Source organism: Somniosus microcephalus, chromosome 1, assembly GCF_052327205.1.
Source record: "Somniosus microcephalus isolate GS21.2 chromosome 1, FLI_Smic_1.0, whole genome shotgun sequence".
NCBI lineage: Eukaryota > Metazoa > Chordata > Chondrichthyes > Squaliformes > Somniosidae > Somniosus > Somniosus microcephalus.
In genome coordinates, this window is record NC_140987.1 from 157,924,839 (window position 1) to 157,938,400 (window position 13,562).

Genomic DNA, 13,562 nt, shown 5'->3' on the forward strand with positions numbered 1-13,562 from the left:
TTGTTTAATGTTTTTGTTTTATTGGTTCAAACAAAAGAGGAGCACTCTGCTTTGACATTAATTGGTCCAGGCAGCGGGCGGTCGAGGGGGTCGTCCGGCCGGATTGCCTCCCTCTCTTCCGCGGCCACGTTCGCGGCCGGGTGGCCCTGGAGATGGAGCACGCGGTGTCCGCCGGCGAGCTCGAGCTCTTTCGTGACCGGTGGGCGCCGCGGGGACTGGAGTGCGTAGTTGGTTTAAACCACCAGATTTTAATTTAAGGGGTTAAGTTTTGTTTCGGGGTTTATTGGATTGGGTGTATTTGTTTAATGTTTTTGTTTTATTGGTTTAAAAAAAAGAGGAGCACTCTGCTTTGAGCAACCCGGGAAAAATAATCACTGCCGAATTTTTAAAAATTGTGGGGGGGTTTCATTTTCTTTGAACACTTACTAGTTATAAATCATTGGGGGATGAAAGAAAGACTTACATTCACCGGATGTCCCAAAGTGCTATACAACAAAGCAGCCCGCTTCATTGGCACGCCATCCACCACCTTAAACATTCACTCCCTCCACCACCGGCGTACCATGGCTGCAGTGTGTACCATCTACAAGATGCACTGCAGCAACTCGCCAAGGCTTCATTGGCAGCACCTCCCAAACCCGTGACCTCTTCCACCTAGAAGAACAATGGCAGCAGGCACATGGGAACACCACCACCTCCAAGTTCCCCTCCAAGTCACACACCATCCTGACTTGGAAGTATATCGCCGATCCTTCATCGTTGCTGGGTCAAAATCCTGGAACTCCCTACCTAACAGCACTGGGAGTACCTTCACCACACGGACTGCAGCAGTTCAAGAAGGCAGCTCACCAACTCCTTCTCAAGGGCAATTAGGGTTGGGCAATAAATGATGGCCTTGCCAGCGATGCCCACATCCCATAAACAAATGAAAAAAAGGTCCTTTTTGAAGTGTAGTCACTGTTGTAATGTAGGAAACATGGCAGACAAGTTGCGCACAACAAGGTCCCACAAACAGAAATGTGATAATGACCAGATAATCTGTTTCAGTGATGTTAATTGAGGTATAAATATTGGTCAAGACACCAGGGATAACTCCCCTGCTCTTCAAAATATTGCCATGGGATCTTTTACATCCACCTGAGGGAGCAGACAGGGCCTCAGTTTAACGTCCTATCTGAAAGACAGCACCTGAGTGTCAGCCTAGATTTTTGTGCTCAAATCTCTGGAGTGGGACTTGAACCCACAACCTTCTGATTCAGCGAGTGAGGGTGCTTGTAGTGTCCGAGTATAAATAATACACGGACTGCAGGAGAACAATAATAACAGGTATTCACTGAACAGAGGGTACTCTTTTTGTTTGGACCCAAAAAAAAACAATTGGACTGTAAATAAACAAAAGTTCAACTAAAACTTAACAAATCAAATTAAAATTTGGTTTTCCGGGTTGATAATGCACTCCAGTCCCCGCGGCGCCCACCGGTCGCGGAAATACTCAAGCACGCCGGCGGACACCGCGTGCTCCATCTCCAGGGCCACCCGGGCGCGAACATGGCCGCGGAAGAGAGGCAGGCAATCCGGCTGGACGACCCCCTCGACCGCCCGCTGCCTGGACCAATTGATGGCTCTTTTAGCCAGGCCCAGGAGCAGGCCCACAAGGAGGTCCTCCAACCTGTCCGCTCCCCTCTGCACCGGGTGACCGTAGATCAAGAGCGTGGGACTGAAGTGCAAACAAAAATCGAGGAGCAGCCCCTTCAAGTAGTGAAAGAGGGGCTGCAACCTCTCACACTCCATATAAACGTGAAACACGGACTCCTCCAGGCCACAAAAAATGCAGGCGGCCTGGGAGTCCGTGAACCTATTAAAACCTTATTGCACGGGACCGCTCCGTGCAACACCCTCCAGGCCAAGTCCCCGATGGAACAAGGGAGGACTCTGTTATGTTCATTAATAACTAGACATTCTTATTATGAACACAGCTAGCTTCTAGCTAGTCATTTATTCAGTACACGTTCTCTAGGTACAGTATCTGTAGAGATGCAGCATGTGTGCTCCTGTGTGCAGGCTGCCATCTTGACTGTTGCCTTGTGGGTACTATTGCCTCATGGGTAATGTAGTCTTAATATATATACAGCTGGGTAGTGTAGTCTTGTACATACAGCTATATCCAGCTCTACAGCTCCACCTAGTGTCCACTATAGAATGACATGTTATTGATCGTTACAGACTCCCGCGTAGAGAGCCCTCCATTGGGGACCTCCGCCACCGCCAGTCGGCAAGACGCCATGCCAAGGCGTGTCTGGACGGTAGACGAAGATGGCAAAGTGGAGAGTGTGCAGGAGCAGCCCGTACAGGAAACCCCTCCGCGCGGAATGAAAAGGCACGGAGGGTATTTCCTCGAGACGGCTCAAGTTGTGAGGCGCCAGTTCCCGAGGGGAGTTTCGGGGCCGGGCGCCGATGAGGAATTCCGTCCGAACGGGGGTAAGCTCGGACGGGATCACCCCACGTGCTTGAGCCGCCTCAATACACCTAGTGGAGTCGGGGCCCAGTGCCGCTTTCACCGATTCGATGGCTTCGACCGTGAGCCGGACGTTGGTCCAGGACAGGCGCCGCGCCAGCTTCTCCGGCGCCATCCAGCCCGCTCCTCCGCCATCGAGCAGGTCCCCGACTCTGGTCACCTTGCCAGGCACAGCCCTGCCCTCCGCCAGCCGCCCGAACCCGCGGTCGTGGAGGTGCGGATTTCTGAGCAGCGGCTCCCGAAGGAGAGCCGCCGCTCCTGACGGGGGAGAGCTCCGCCTGGAAGCGACCTAGTTCCAAACCCATAGTAGCTCCTGGTAGAAGACAGGCAGCTCCCGCAGGCCGGCACGCCTGCCGCCCACTTTCGCAAACAGGAGCTGCGTGTCGTAATTGAGGCCGTGCAGCTGGCAGAAGAAAAACGTCGCCAGCGCACACCATCTCGGAGGATTCTTGACGTACAGGTATCTCTGCAGCGTCTGAAGACGGAAAGTCGCAGCGTGGGTGCGAAGGCACACCAGCGCCTGACCGCCCTCCCTAAGCGGGAGACACAGAACCGCGGCAGAGACCCAGTGCTTCCTTTTGTCCCAGAAGAAGTCGATGAGCTTCTTCTGCATCTTGGCGACAAACACAGGGGGAGGGATCAAAGTGACCAAACGGTACCACAACATGGCGGCCACCAGCTGGTTTATGACCAGCGCTCGACCCCTGTAGGACAACACTCGGAGCAGTCCTGTCCAGCGTCCTAGGCGAGTGGTGACTTTGGCCTCCAGCTCTTGCCAGTTCGCCGGCCAGGCGTCCTCGGCAGGGCTACGGTAGACTCCCAAATAGAGGAGGTGCGTGGTGCTCCAGGCGAAAGGCCTGAACTCCTCCGGCAGGGAGTCCACCCGCCACTGACCCACCAGGAGTCCGGAACATTTCTCCCAGTTGATCTTGGCGGAGGATGCGTCCGAGTAAATCTGCTGGCATTCCCGCATCCTCCGCAAGTCAGCGGGATCCGTGACCGTGAGGAGCACGTCATCGGCGTAAGCCGAGAGGACCACCTCCACGCCCGGCCCTTGCAGAGCCAGTCCCGTCAACCTCTTCCGCAAGAGGCGCAGCAATGGCTCCACGCAAACGGCGTATAACCGAAGCGAAGGGGCGCCATCAAGGACCCGTTAACTTTAATCAGACACTCCGCGGCGGCGTACAGAAGTCGGATCCGGGCGACGAAATGCGTCCCGAACCCGAATGCGCACAGAGTCCCGAAGAGATACTCGTGATCCACCCTGTCGAACGCCTTCTCCTGATCCAGGGAAAGGAAGGCGACCGACAGACCAGCCCTCTGGGAGTGGTGGACCAGGTCCCGGACCAGATGGATGTTATCGTGGATGGTTGGGGTGGATCATGTGGGCCAGCACGGTGCCAAGGCGAGCAGACATGGCCCTGGCAAAGATTTTATAGTCCGTGCTGAGGAGGGAGACCGGGCGCCAGTTCTTAAGGAGGCGGAGATCGCCCTTCTTAGGCAGCAGGACAATGACCGCCCTGCGCCAAGAGAGGGGCATCTCCCCGGTCGCCAAACTTTCCCCCAGGACCCGCGCGTAGTCGCCCCCCAAGACGTCCCAGAACGTCCTGTGGAACTCCACGGCCAGCCCGTCCAGCCCCGGGGACTTTCCCCTAGAGAGCTGGCGGAGGGCGCCGGTCAGCTCCGCCAGGCTTAGCGGAGCGTCGAATTTTTCGGCGCCCTCCGGGCTGACCTTCAGCAGGTCCTCCCACGAAACTCTGCGCGCATCCTCGCTGGATGGATCTGGAGAGAAAAGAGCCCCGTAGTAGGCGCGGGTCTCCGCACTGATTCCCTCCGGATCCGAGACCAGAGATCCGTCATCGGCCAGCAGCCCCAAGAGCTGCTTACGGACCCCCCGTCTTTTTTCCAGCGAGTAGAAGAAGGGGGAGCCGTGGTCCAGGTCCCGCAGGAGCTGGATCCGCGACCTCAAGTACGCGCCTCGGGACCCGACGAGCTGCAGGTCCTTCAGCGCGCCCTTCTTCTCTTCGTACACCTTCCGCAGGGCCGGGTCCTCGACGACCTGACCGAGACGGGACTCCAGGTCGAGCACCTCCTTCTCCAACCGCCCGACCCGGGCCTCCCGCCTCTTGGTCGACCCCTTCGCGTACTCCTGACAGAAGAGACGGATGTGAGCCTTGCCCACATCCCACCATAGCCTCAAGGAGGGGAAGCCCCACCGCTTCCTTCTCCAGTTGGCCCAGAACCGACAAAACGAATCCCGGAACCGCGCGTCCTCCAGCAGCAGGTTGTTAAAATGCCAGTACGCGGACCCCCCCGCGCACGCAGCGGAGCAAGCTCCGCCCACACCGGGTGGTGGTCCGTGGACGGCACCGGCCGCATTGAAGCCGCCGGAACGCAGGAGACGTACGCCTGGGAAATGTAAAGGCGGTCGATTCTGGACCTTCCTCCCCCATACCTCACGCTAGTGAAGGCGTTGGAGTCGGGGTGGAGATTTCGCCAGACGTCCACCAAGTCAAAGGACCCGACCAGGTCCCTCAACTTCTCCATCGCCGCCGGGCTTCGCGGGGGACCCGAACGGTCCCTCGCCTCGAGGGTGCAGTTAAAATCCCCCCCGAGGATGACGCACTCGCCCACGTCGATGGAGCCCAAAAGAGCGGACACTTCTTCGAAGAAGCGCACTTGCTGCGCACCGGTCTGAGGGGCGTACACGTTCACTAGATGGAGCGGCACACCCCCCAGGTGAACAGTGACCTGGAGCAAGCGGCTCGGCACGTGCTCCTTGACCCCCAAGATCTCCGGCTGAAAATGCGGGGCCAGCAAGATAGCCACCCCGCTGGAATTGTTGGAGAGGTGACTCATGCTGACCCCTCCTTGCCACTCCAGGAGCCACGTGGCTTCGTCTCCCGGAACGGTGTGCGTTTCTTGCAGGAAGCACACCGCATACTTCCCGTCCCGAAGGACAGAGAAGTTATTGAATCTGCGGCGCGCCTCCCTGCTGCCGTTGATGTTCAGGCTGGCTATGGTTATCTTCATGTCAGAAGCATAGTGCAACCTCTACCTACACCTAACGGGGGGAGGAAGCGCAGCCGCTGGTCAGCCGCCACTTCCTCAGCAGCCCAGTGAGAAACATTCTGAGCCGACGCAGCTCGAGCGGGTTCACACCCTCGTCCGCGCCCATGATCTTAACGGCGGTGCGGACGGATACGATGAGCAGCGCCAGCTCCGACCACCTGTCGAGGGCCAGCCGGACCTTATTGCGCCGACCCAGGCACGTGGCCATAAAATCCCGGAGTTCCCTTACGGGAATGAGGGGAGACTCGGCAAGGGGCACGAGGTCATCCATTGCCTCGTCAGCGCTGGAGTCCGAATCGTCCTCCGTGCCCATCACCGAGTCCCCATCCTCCTCCAGGGGGTCATCACCAGCGGCCGACCCATCCGCCGCGCAGAGCGCAGCGAACGGCTCGGCCGCACAGGCCAGCCCCGCCTCCGCCCGGATCCCACCCCCAGGATCGGCGGCAGAGGATTCCTCCCTGGGCTCCTCTAGGGGTGCTGGGCCAGAAGACGGCGGCGGTTCAGAGCCCCCCTCCGCCCCAGATGCCGGAACGACCGGAGAAACCGGGGAGAGAACAACTCCCAGCTCCTCCAGCACGTCCGGCACCAGAGACGCAGCCAGGGGGCCATCCTCCTCCCCGCCACCAACCTCCGACCCAGCGGATGGGGTGTTTTGAATTAAAAGCTCTACCAGGATGAGCAGCCCCTGGGAGATGTCCGGGTCGCATTGGGTGAGCTCATTATCCTCGAGCTCGCCCGACCCAGACCCCAGGCCGCCCGACCCGGCGAGGGGTAACGGCACCGATAGAACATCAATTTCCGCCGCGGGTTGTTTCGCGACCCCCCCCCCACGGGCAGGGTCTCGTCCCTATCCCCAGGAGGCATGCGCCAGACAGACACATCTGCCTCAGCCTCCCGAGCGACAGGCGACCCCTGCCGATTGCTGGTGATGACGACAGCGGGGGGGGGGCACAGTACCCGCGGCGGGCGACGACTCCCCCTGCTCGGAGGGACCTTCCTCCTCCCGGTCCTCCTCCTCTTCCAGGGGGTTGCGCCTTCTTTTTAGCACGGAGGGAGCGAGGGAGGCCTCCATGTCTGCAGAGGCCTCCTCCTCAGCTCCCTCCGGCGGAGCAGGTTTGTTGGGTTCCTCGGGCCCGAGCCCGGCCGCAGGTATCGACGTTTCCGCAACGGCGGTTGCGACCACAGGCTCGGGCACGAGGCCCCTGCCACTCACGTCCGCCCCGATTAACTCCGCTAAGAGTGCGGGTGTAAGGGGCTCAAGGGGCAAGGGCTGGCCCTCCACGGGGGGACCCGCCCCAAGGTGTTTTGATTTTATCCGCGCCTTCTTTACAGCCGGACGCGCTCCCTCCCCCCCGCCGGAGGCCTTGGTGGCATCGGCCCCCGACGTCAACCGCGCATCAGATGTTCTCGACGCGCGGGCAGATCCGGGGGGAGGAGCGGCGGCGGCGCCAGCCTCGGCCGCACGAGATGATCCGGCAGCCTTGGAGGCGGGGCAGTTTTTCCTGATGTGCCCCACCTCCTTGCAGGCGTGGCACCGCACACCGTCCGAGGTCCAAAAGACGCAATAGGCGGTCCCCTCGTGGAGGACGACGAACGTCCCGTCGGTGTCCTCCTCCCGCGCCAGCTGGATAAACAGCTGGCGCCGGAAAGAGAAGACGTGGCGAAGGCTGGCCTCCCGGAAGCCGAGCGGGATGGGCGTGATCCCCGACCTCACCTCCCCAAGTTGGCGTAAATGGAGAGGGAGGAGCTCACCAGGAACATAGGGCGGGATGTTGGAAATGATGATCCTCTGCGCGGTGGCCTCGAGAGGATCCACCGGCAGGAAGGTCCCGCCCATGGTGAGCCCCTTGGCGACGGCCAGGGACACCGCCCGCTCTGACCCCAGGAAGAACACAGCCTTCCCATACATTTTTGAGGCCACGACGATGGCTGAGGGGCCGACAACCCCAGCCATGGCTTTAACGCAGGCCTCAATGGTCATAGTGGGGTGAGTGTAGCTCTTCACCTCAAGCTTTTTTGTCATCGGTCTGAATGGTGATGGGGCAGCAGAAGCAGCGGGAGCAGCTGTGGCTGTGGCTGCCACTCCCGCATACGTCTTGGCTGGCCCCGTCACCGGCGAAGATGCAGTCGCCATTCTGGGGTGGTATTATAGAGGGCTACACTCACCCCAAGTCACAGGCCTGAAGGTGGAAATGGCCTCAGGTATTCTTTGGTCCTCTATTGAGCAGAGGGAGCTTTTTAAAATGAAGGCACACCTCTCCCCCTATTGACTGAGATTGGGGGAGGGGCCTTCTCTCCTCTGCTCAATAGGCAATTAATTAATAGAGTCAACTGAGGTGCCTTAGAGAAAGAGGCAGAGAGAGACAAAGAGAGAGAGAGAGAGAGGGGGGGTGGGAAGGAGGGAGGCCGCAAAGGCAGGGTCGCCACTCAGGATGGCGGGTGGGTGGGTGTTGGCAGGGGTGCACTCTCCTGATGGAAATTTAAAGTCTCTGATAGTGGTGGTCTTCTGGCAGGGGGAGAAGATGTCTTCACCTGGGAAAGCTGGAGATGCCCAGGCTCAGTCCTGCACCAGGTCTTAACGATGTAATTAATGGAATTAACCACTTCACCTAGGCAGCTCCAGCTGGCCCAGGTCAGGCTATAGAAGGGATGCTTATTTGTGGTGCGTGTGGCCTAGTTTTAGCAAGAGCCACACACACACACAGCCACCCCTTGATGTTCTGGCCTTGTTTCTTCTTTTCTCCCCCCACCTAAAATACAAAGTCTTTGGGAGAGTGCCCCAAATAACACCCACCTGTAGATATTTTGAAGATGATATTCCTCCCTCCTTCCGAACAGTTGGTGTTGGTTGATAGTGGTTTCTCTCCCCTCTCTCCTTCTCCTGAGGTGGAGGCCAATTTGGGGAGGCAGTAATGGGAAAGGCCTCTCCCCTGGTTGGTGTTGTTGCTGGCCTCCCTTCTCCTCCTCCTCCTCCTCCTCTGTCCTCTCCCTCCAGGCACCTCAGTTGCTATGATGATGGTGGAGTTGGAGGTGGTGGTGGTCCAGCGTTCTCCTCCTCTGCCTGTTCAGGGGACCACCACTTTAGTCCACTCTCCTAGTCTGGCTGCTCCCTCTGCTTGTGCTTGCAGCTGCACAGCCAGCAATGCTGTGAATGAGGAACAGAGGGTAACTTAAGACTGAAATACAGAAGCCTGCTATGGCTTTATGTACAGGGGTGGTCACTGCCGGTACTGCAGTATAGAATCAGTTCTTCTCTTAAAGGTACATACACAACAATTCCTCCCCTTTTAGATAAACAGTACATAACATTCATTTAACAACTAAATAATAACAAATTACAATTACAATTTTCTCTGTACTATATACATCAACTGAAATAATCATTTATAAGTTCAGTCTTTGAGGAGGCTCCCTGATCCTGACTGGATACCGCCTTTCTCGAGTATCCTGTTCTTGCGGCGGAGTTGATTCTGGCTCATTGTCATTGGTTGGTTCGTCAGCTTCCAATACCACTGCTTCTGAGGTAGACGCAATCTGTACTTCGGGTTGATTACCAGGTGCACCTGCTCGTGGTATGGGTTTGGATTGTTCCTGTGACTCTAGAATCTGGTCAGCATGGCATCTCACGATGCTCTCTCCAACGTCCACTGTGTACATTAGTGGTCCCTGCTGTGTGCATATCGTTCCTGGCTGCCATTTTTCTGTTCGGTGGTCGCGGGCCAAGACTGGTTGCCCTATCTTGAAGCTCCTGGTTGGCTTCTCATTGATGTGCTGGAATTGCTTATCCTCAACATCTCATCTTATGTTTGGTTTGAGCAAATCCAGGCGACATCTTAGCCTTCGGTTGAAGAACATTATGGCTGGAGCTTGGTTGGTGACTGCATGTGTCGCATTCCGGTAAGCAAACAAGAAATTATCCACCTTGTGTTGTAGTGGTATGTCGTCATTATACATTGCCTTTATTGCCTTTTTAAAGGTCTGAACAAACCTCTCAGCCAATCCATTTGTGGCTGAATGATATGGGGCAGATGTGTAATGTTTCACCCCATTATTCCTCAGAAACCTCCGGAAATGCTCGGACACAAACTGTGGCCCATTGGCGGAGCAAATCTGTTCTGGCAAGCCATTCCTGGTGAAGATGGTCCGTAGGACTGCAATAGTTTTCTCCGTGGTGGTGGAGGACATTTTGATGACCTCTGGCCATTTTGAATGGGCGTCCACAGCGATTAGGAACATTGCGTCCATAAATGGACCAGCAAAATCAATGTGTACCCGTTGCCATGGAGATGAGGGCCACTCCCATGGATGTAGCGGGGCCTGTGGTGGAGCGTTTTGGACCTTCTGGCATCCTGTGCATCTCTTGGTCATATCCTCAATTTCTTTATCGATTCCCGGCCACCACACAAACGCCCTGGCTAGGCTCTTCATTTTTACCCCTCCCAGATGACCCTCATGAAGCTCATTGAGCACTCTATCTCTCAACTTGGGTGGAATTACCACTCGGGATCCACACATCAAGGTCCCCCGGCACACTGACAGCTGTTCTCTCCTTGGCGAGAATGCTGGCAACAGTGAGTCGCCATGTGCTGGCCATCCCTTCACCGTCAAATCATAGACCCGAGAGAGTGTTGGGTCATTTCGGGTTTCCTTCTCTATACTTGAGTTTGTAACAGGTAGACATTCGACTATGGTCGCATGGAATATCTCAACAGGGTCCACTGCAGGTGCTTCCTCTACCATAGGCAACGGTAGGCGCGACAGCCCATCAGCGTTTCCATGCTGTTTCGTACCCTTGTACTCTATGTCGTACTGATGTGCCCCTAGAAAAAGTGACCATCTTTGCAGCCGTTGCGCCGTCATCACCGGAACGCCCTTCTTTGGGTTAAAAATGGAGACCAGGGGCTGATGATCAGTCAGTAGGGTGAATTTCTGCCCGTGCAGATAGTGATTGAACTTCTTCACCCCCCACACCAGGCTGAGGGCCTCCCTGTCAATCTGGGCGTAGTTACGCTCGGCTGAGGTTAACGAGCGCGACGCAAAGGCTATTGGCCTCTCTGAACCGTCAAGGAATTTGTGTGACAGCACCGCTCCGATGCCGTAGGGAGACGCATCACAAGCTAACCGAATCGGTAGTGTTGGATTGTAGTGGGCCAATACTTCTTTTGAAGTGATTAGGCATTTACATTTCTGAAAGGCACGCTTACACTCATCATTCCATTTCCATGTTACTCCAGTTTGCAGCAGGGCGTTCAGTGGGTGCAGAATTGTAGATAAATTCGGCAAGAACTTATGATAGTAGTTCACCAACCCGAGGAACGACCTCAGTTGCGACATATTTTCCGGTGCTGGAGCCTTGACTACAGCCTCAATCTTGTCCGGCGACTTATGCAACCCTTCCTCATCAATCATGTGGCCACAATACGAGATTTGTCTCCTGAAGAACTCGCATTTGGGGCGCTTGGCTCGTAGCCCATATTTCTGTAATCTCGTGAGCACCTGCTCCAGGTTGGCAAGGTGTTCACTGTCATTTTCGCCCGTAACCAGGATGTCGTCCAAATAACACTGGGTCCCCGGGATCCCTTGCAGGACTTGTTCCATCGCCCTCTGCCAAATAGCCGGGGCTGATGCTACCCCGAATACCAGTCGATTGTACTGGTAAAGGCCTTTGTGAGTGTTTATCGTGAGGTATTTCCTAGACGCTTCTTCCACCTCCATTTGTAGATACGCTTGGGCCAGATCAATCTTTGTAAAGCGTTTCCCTCCAGATAGTGAGGCGAAAATATCTTCTATCCGTGGAAGTGGATATTGTACTGTGTGCAGGACTGGGTTCACAGTTACCTTGAAGTCCCCACAGATGCGAACCTTCTTCGGTTCCCCAGGCATGCTGCTCAATGATTTCTTCATTACAGGAACGATGGGTGTGGCCCACTCGCTCCAGTCCACCTTGGACAGCACACCCGAATGCTCCAGACTCTCCAGCTCTGCTTCAATGGCTGGGCGGATCGCGTGAGGTACCGGTCTGGCCTTAAAAATTTTGGGTTTGCGTTATCTTCGATTTTTATCGCTGCCGTTACTCCTTTTAGAGTCCCAAGTCCTTGTTGGAACACCTCTTTCACGTCAGTTAGAATTTTTGACAGTCGTCCAGGTGTGACGTCATCATCCTTTTTATCATTCACAGTTAGCGCCTGAATGGAATGCCAATCCAATTGTATTTTTCGGATCCATTCACGTCCCAATAATGGTGGTCCTCCATCTGGTAGTATATATAGATACAGTTTCTGTGTTTCCTTGCCGTTGTATTCAACTTGCACCCTTATTTTTCCTCTGGGGTAGACTTTTTGCCCCGTGTATGTCTTCAATACAATGGACGTGTCCTTCAAGGGTATGTGTGAGAATAGCCGCTCATAGTCTCATCGATTCATGACAGTTAGGGCTGATCCTGTGTCCAATTCCATCTTTACTGGGGACCCTGCTATCATGAGGGTGACCCAAATGGTTCGGTGATCCTCCTTTGCGATCACGTTGTGTAACTTTAGACAACTTAGTCTCCTGCTCCCGGAGTCCTTATCACTCTCCTGATCTTCCGAACTACTGTCTGTCAATTTCTTTACTTTCTTGTACTTTTCCTTAGTAGTTCTTGTAGTGTTGGTTTTCTTTCCCGACCTGCAGACTCTTGCTATGTGTCCCATTTTCCCACATTGCCTGCATACTTTGTCCTTAAACCAGCAGTCCTTCTGGTCATGGGTTGTTCTGCCACAGCGATAGCACTTTTCTGCTCCATACGCCATTTCATTAGCGCTGTATTCCTGTGGTTTCTGTTGTATTTCCGCAGCTCCCCGTGCTGCTGCTTTGTAGGATACTGCCACGCTGAAAGCCTGTTCTAGCATCAGGTCCTTTTCCGAAAGTAGTCGTTTCTGGGTTCCTTGACTCTGGAGCCCGTAGACAAACTTATCCCGTAAGGTGTCTGCCAGTCCTGCTCCGAACTGGCAGTGCTTCGATAACTTGCGTAGTTCCGTAAGATAGTCAGCATTGCTCTCATATTTGTGCTGGTTTCTTTTATGGAACTTGAATCTTTCTGCTATCAGCAGCGGTGTAGGGTTTAGGTGTTCCTGTAAGATATTAACAATCTCCTCAAAACTTTTCTCCATTGGTTTAGCTGGGGTAATTAAATTCCGCAATAGGCCGTACGTTCTCGCGCCCATCAAATTTAATAATACCGACGCCTTCTTTCCATCGGCCACCTCATTTGCCTTGCCTTCAATTCTTTCCACATACGTGGTCCAGTCGTCTACCTCATTGTCGAAAGCAGTGATACTGCCACTTTTTGGCAACTTGGGTGATTTAAAATGGCGCCTCCCGCGCTTTTTCTTCTTCACCAATGGATTAAAATGGCGCCTCCCGCGCTTTTCCTTCTTCCCCAATGGAATAAAATGGCGCCTCCCGCGCTTTTCCTTCTTCCCCTTGCTGCCACGCTGCTCCTAGCGTTCTGTCGGGTAATGGTGGCGACCCGCGGCTTCGGCGCGTCTCACTTTTCCTTCCCCTTGTTTTATTTTCACTACGCTGCCCGGTTCTTGAGCACCGACTGCGCCCTGTGCGCTCCACCCTCTCTCTCTCTCTCTTTTCCTCCCGACGACACTGCACGGCCCCTTTGCAGAGCCGCTCGATCGAGCTCGAGCCCGCTGCAGTCCGGAAGGGTCAGCGCATTACCTGCTACCAGCACGATTTGCTGGAACACCTTGACTGGGGAGCCAAGCCCAGCTCTCCACAGCCTCTCCTGCAACTCTCCGAACTCCGATGGATCCTTGGGCAGTTGCCCGCGGTCGACGCCCGTTGTTCTGACTTCGACCTCCAAGAAGCTTCTTCTCAGGGAAAGATCCCCGTGAGGTGATGCACTACTGCAGGTGAGTTCGAACCTGTTCGTCGCCAATGTAGTGTCCAAGTATAAATAATACACGGACTGCAGGAGAACAATAAT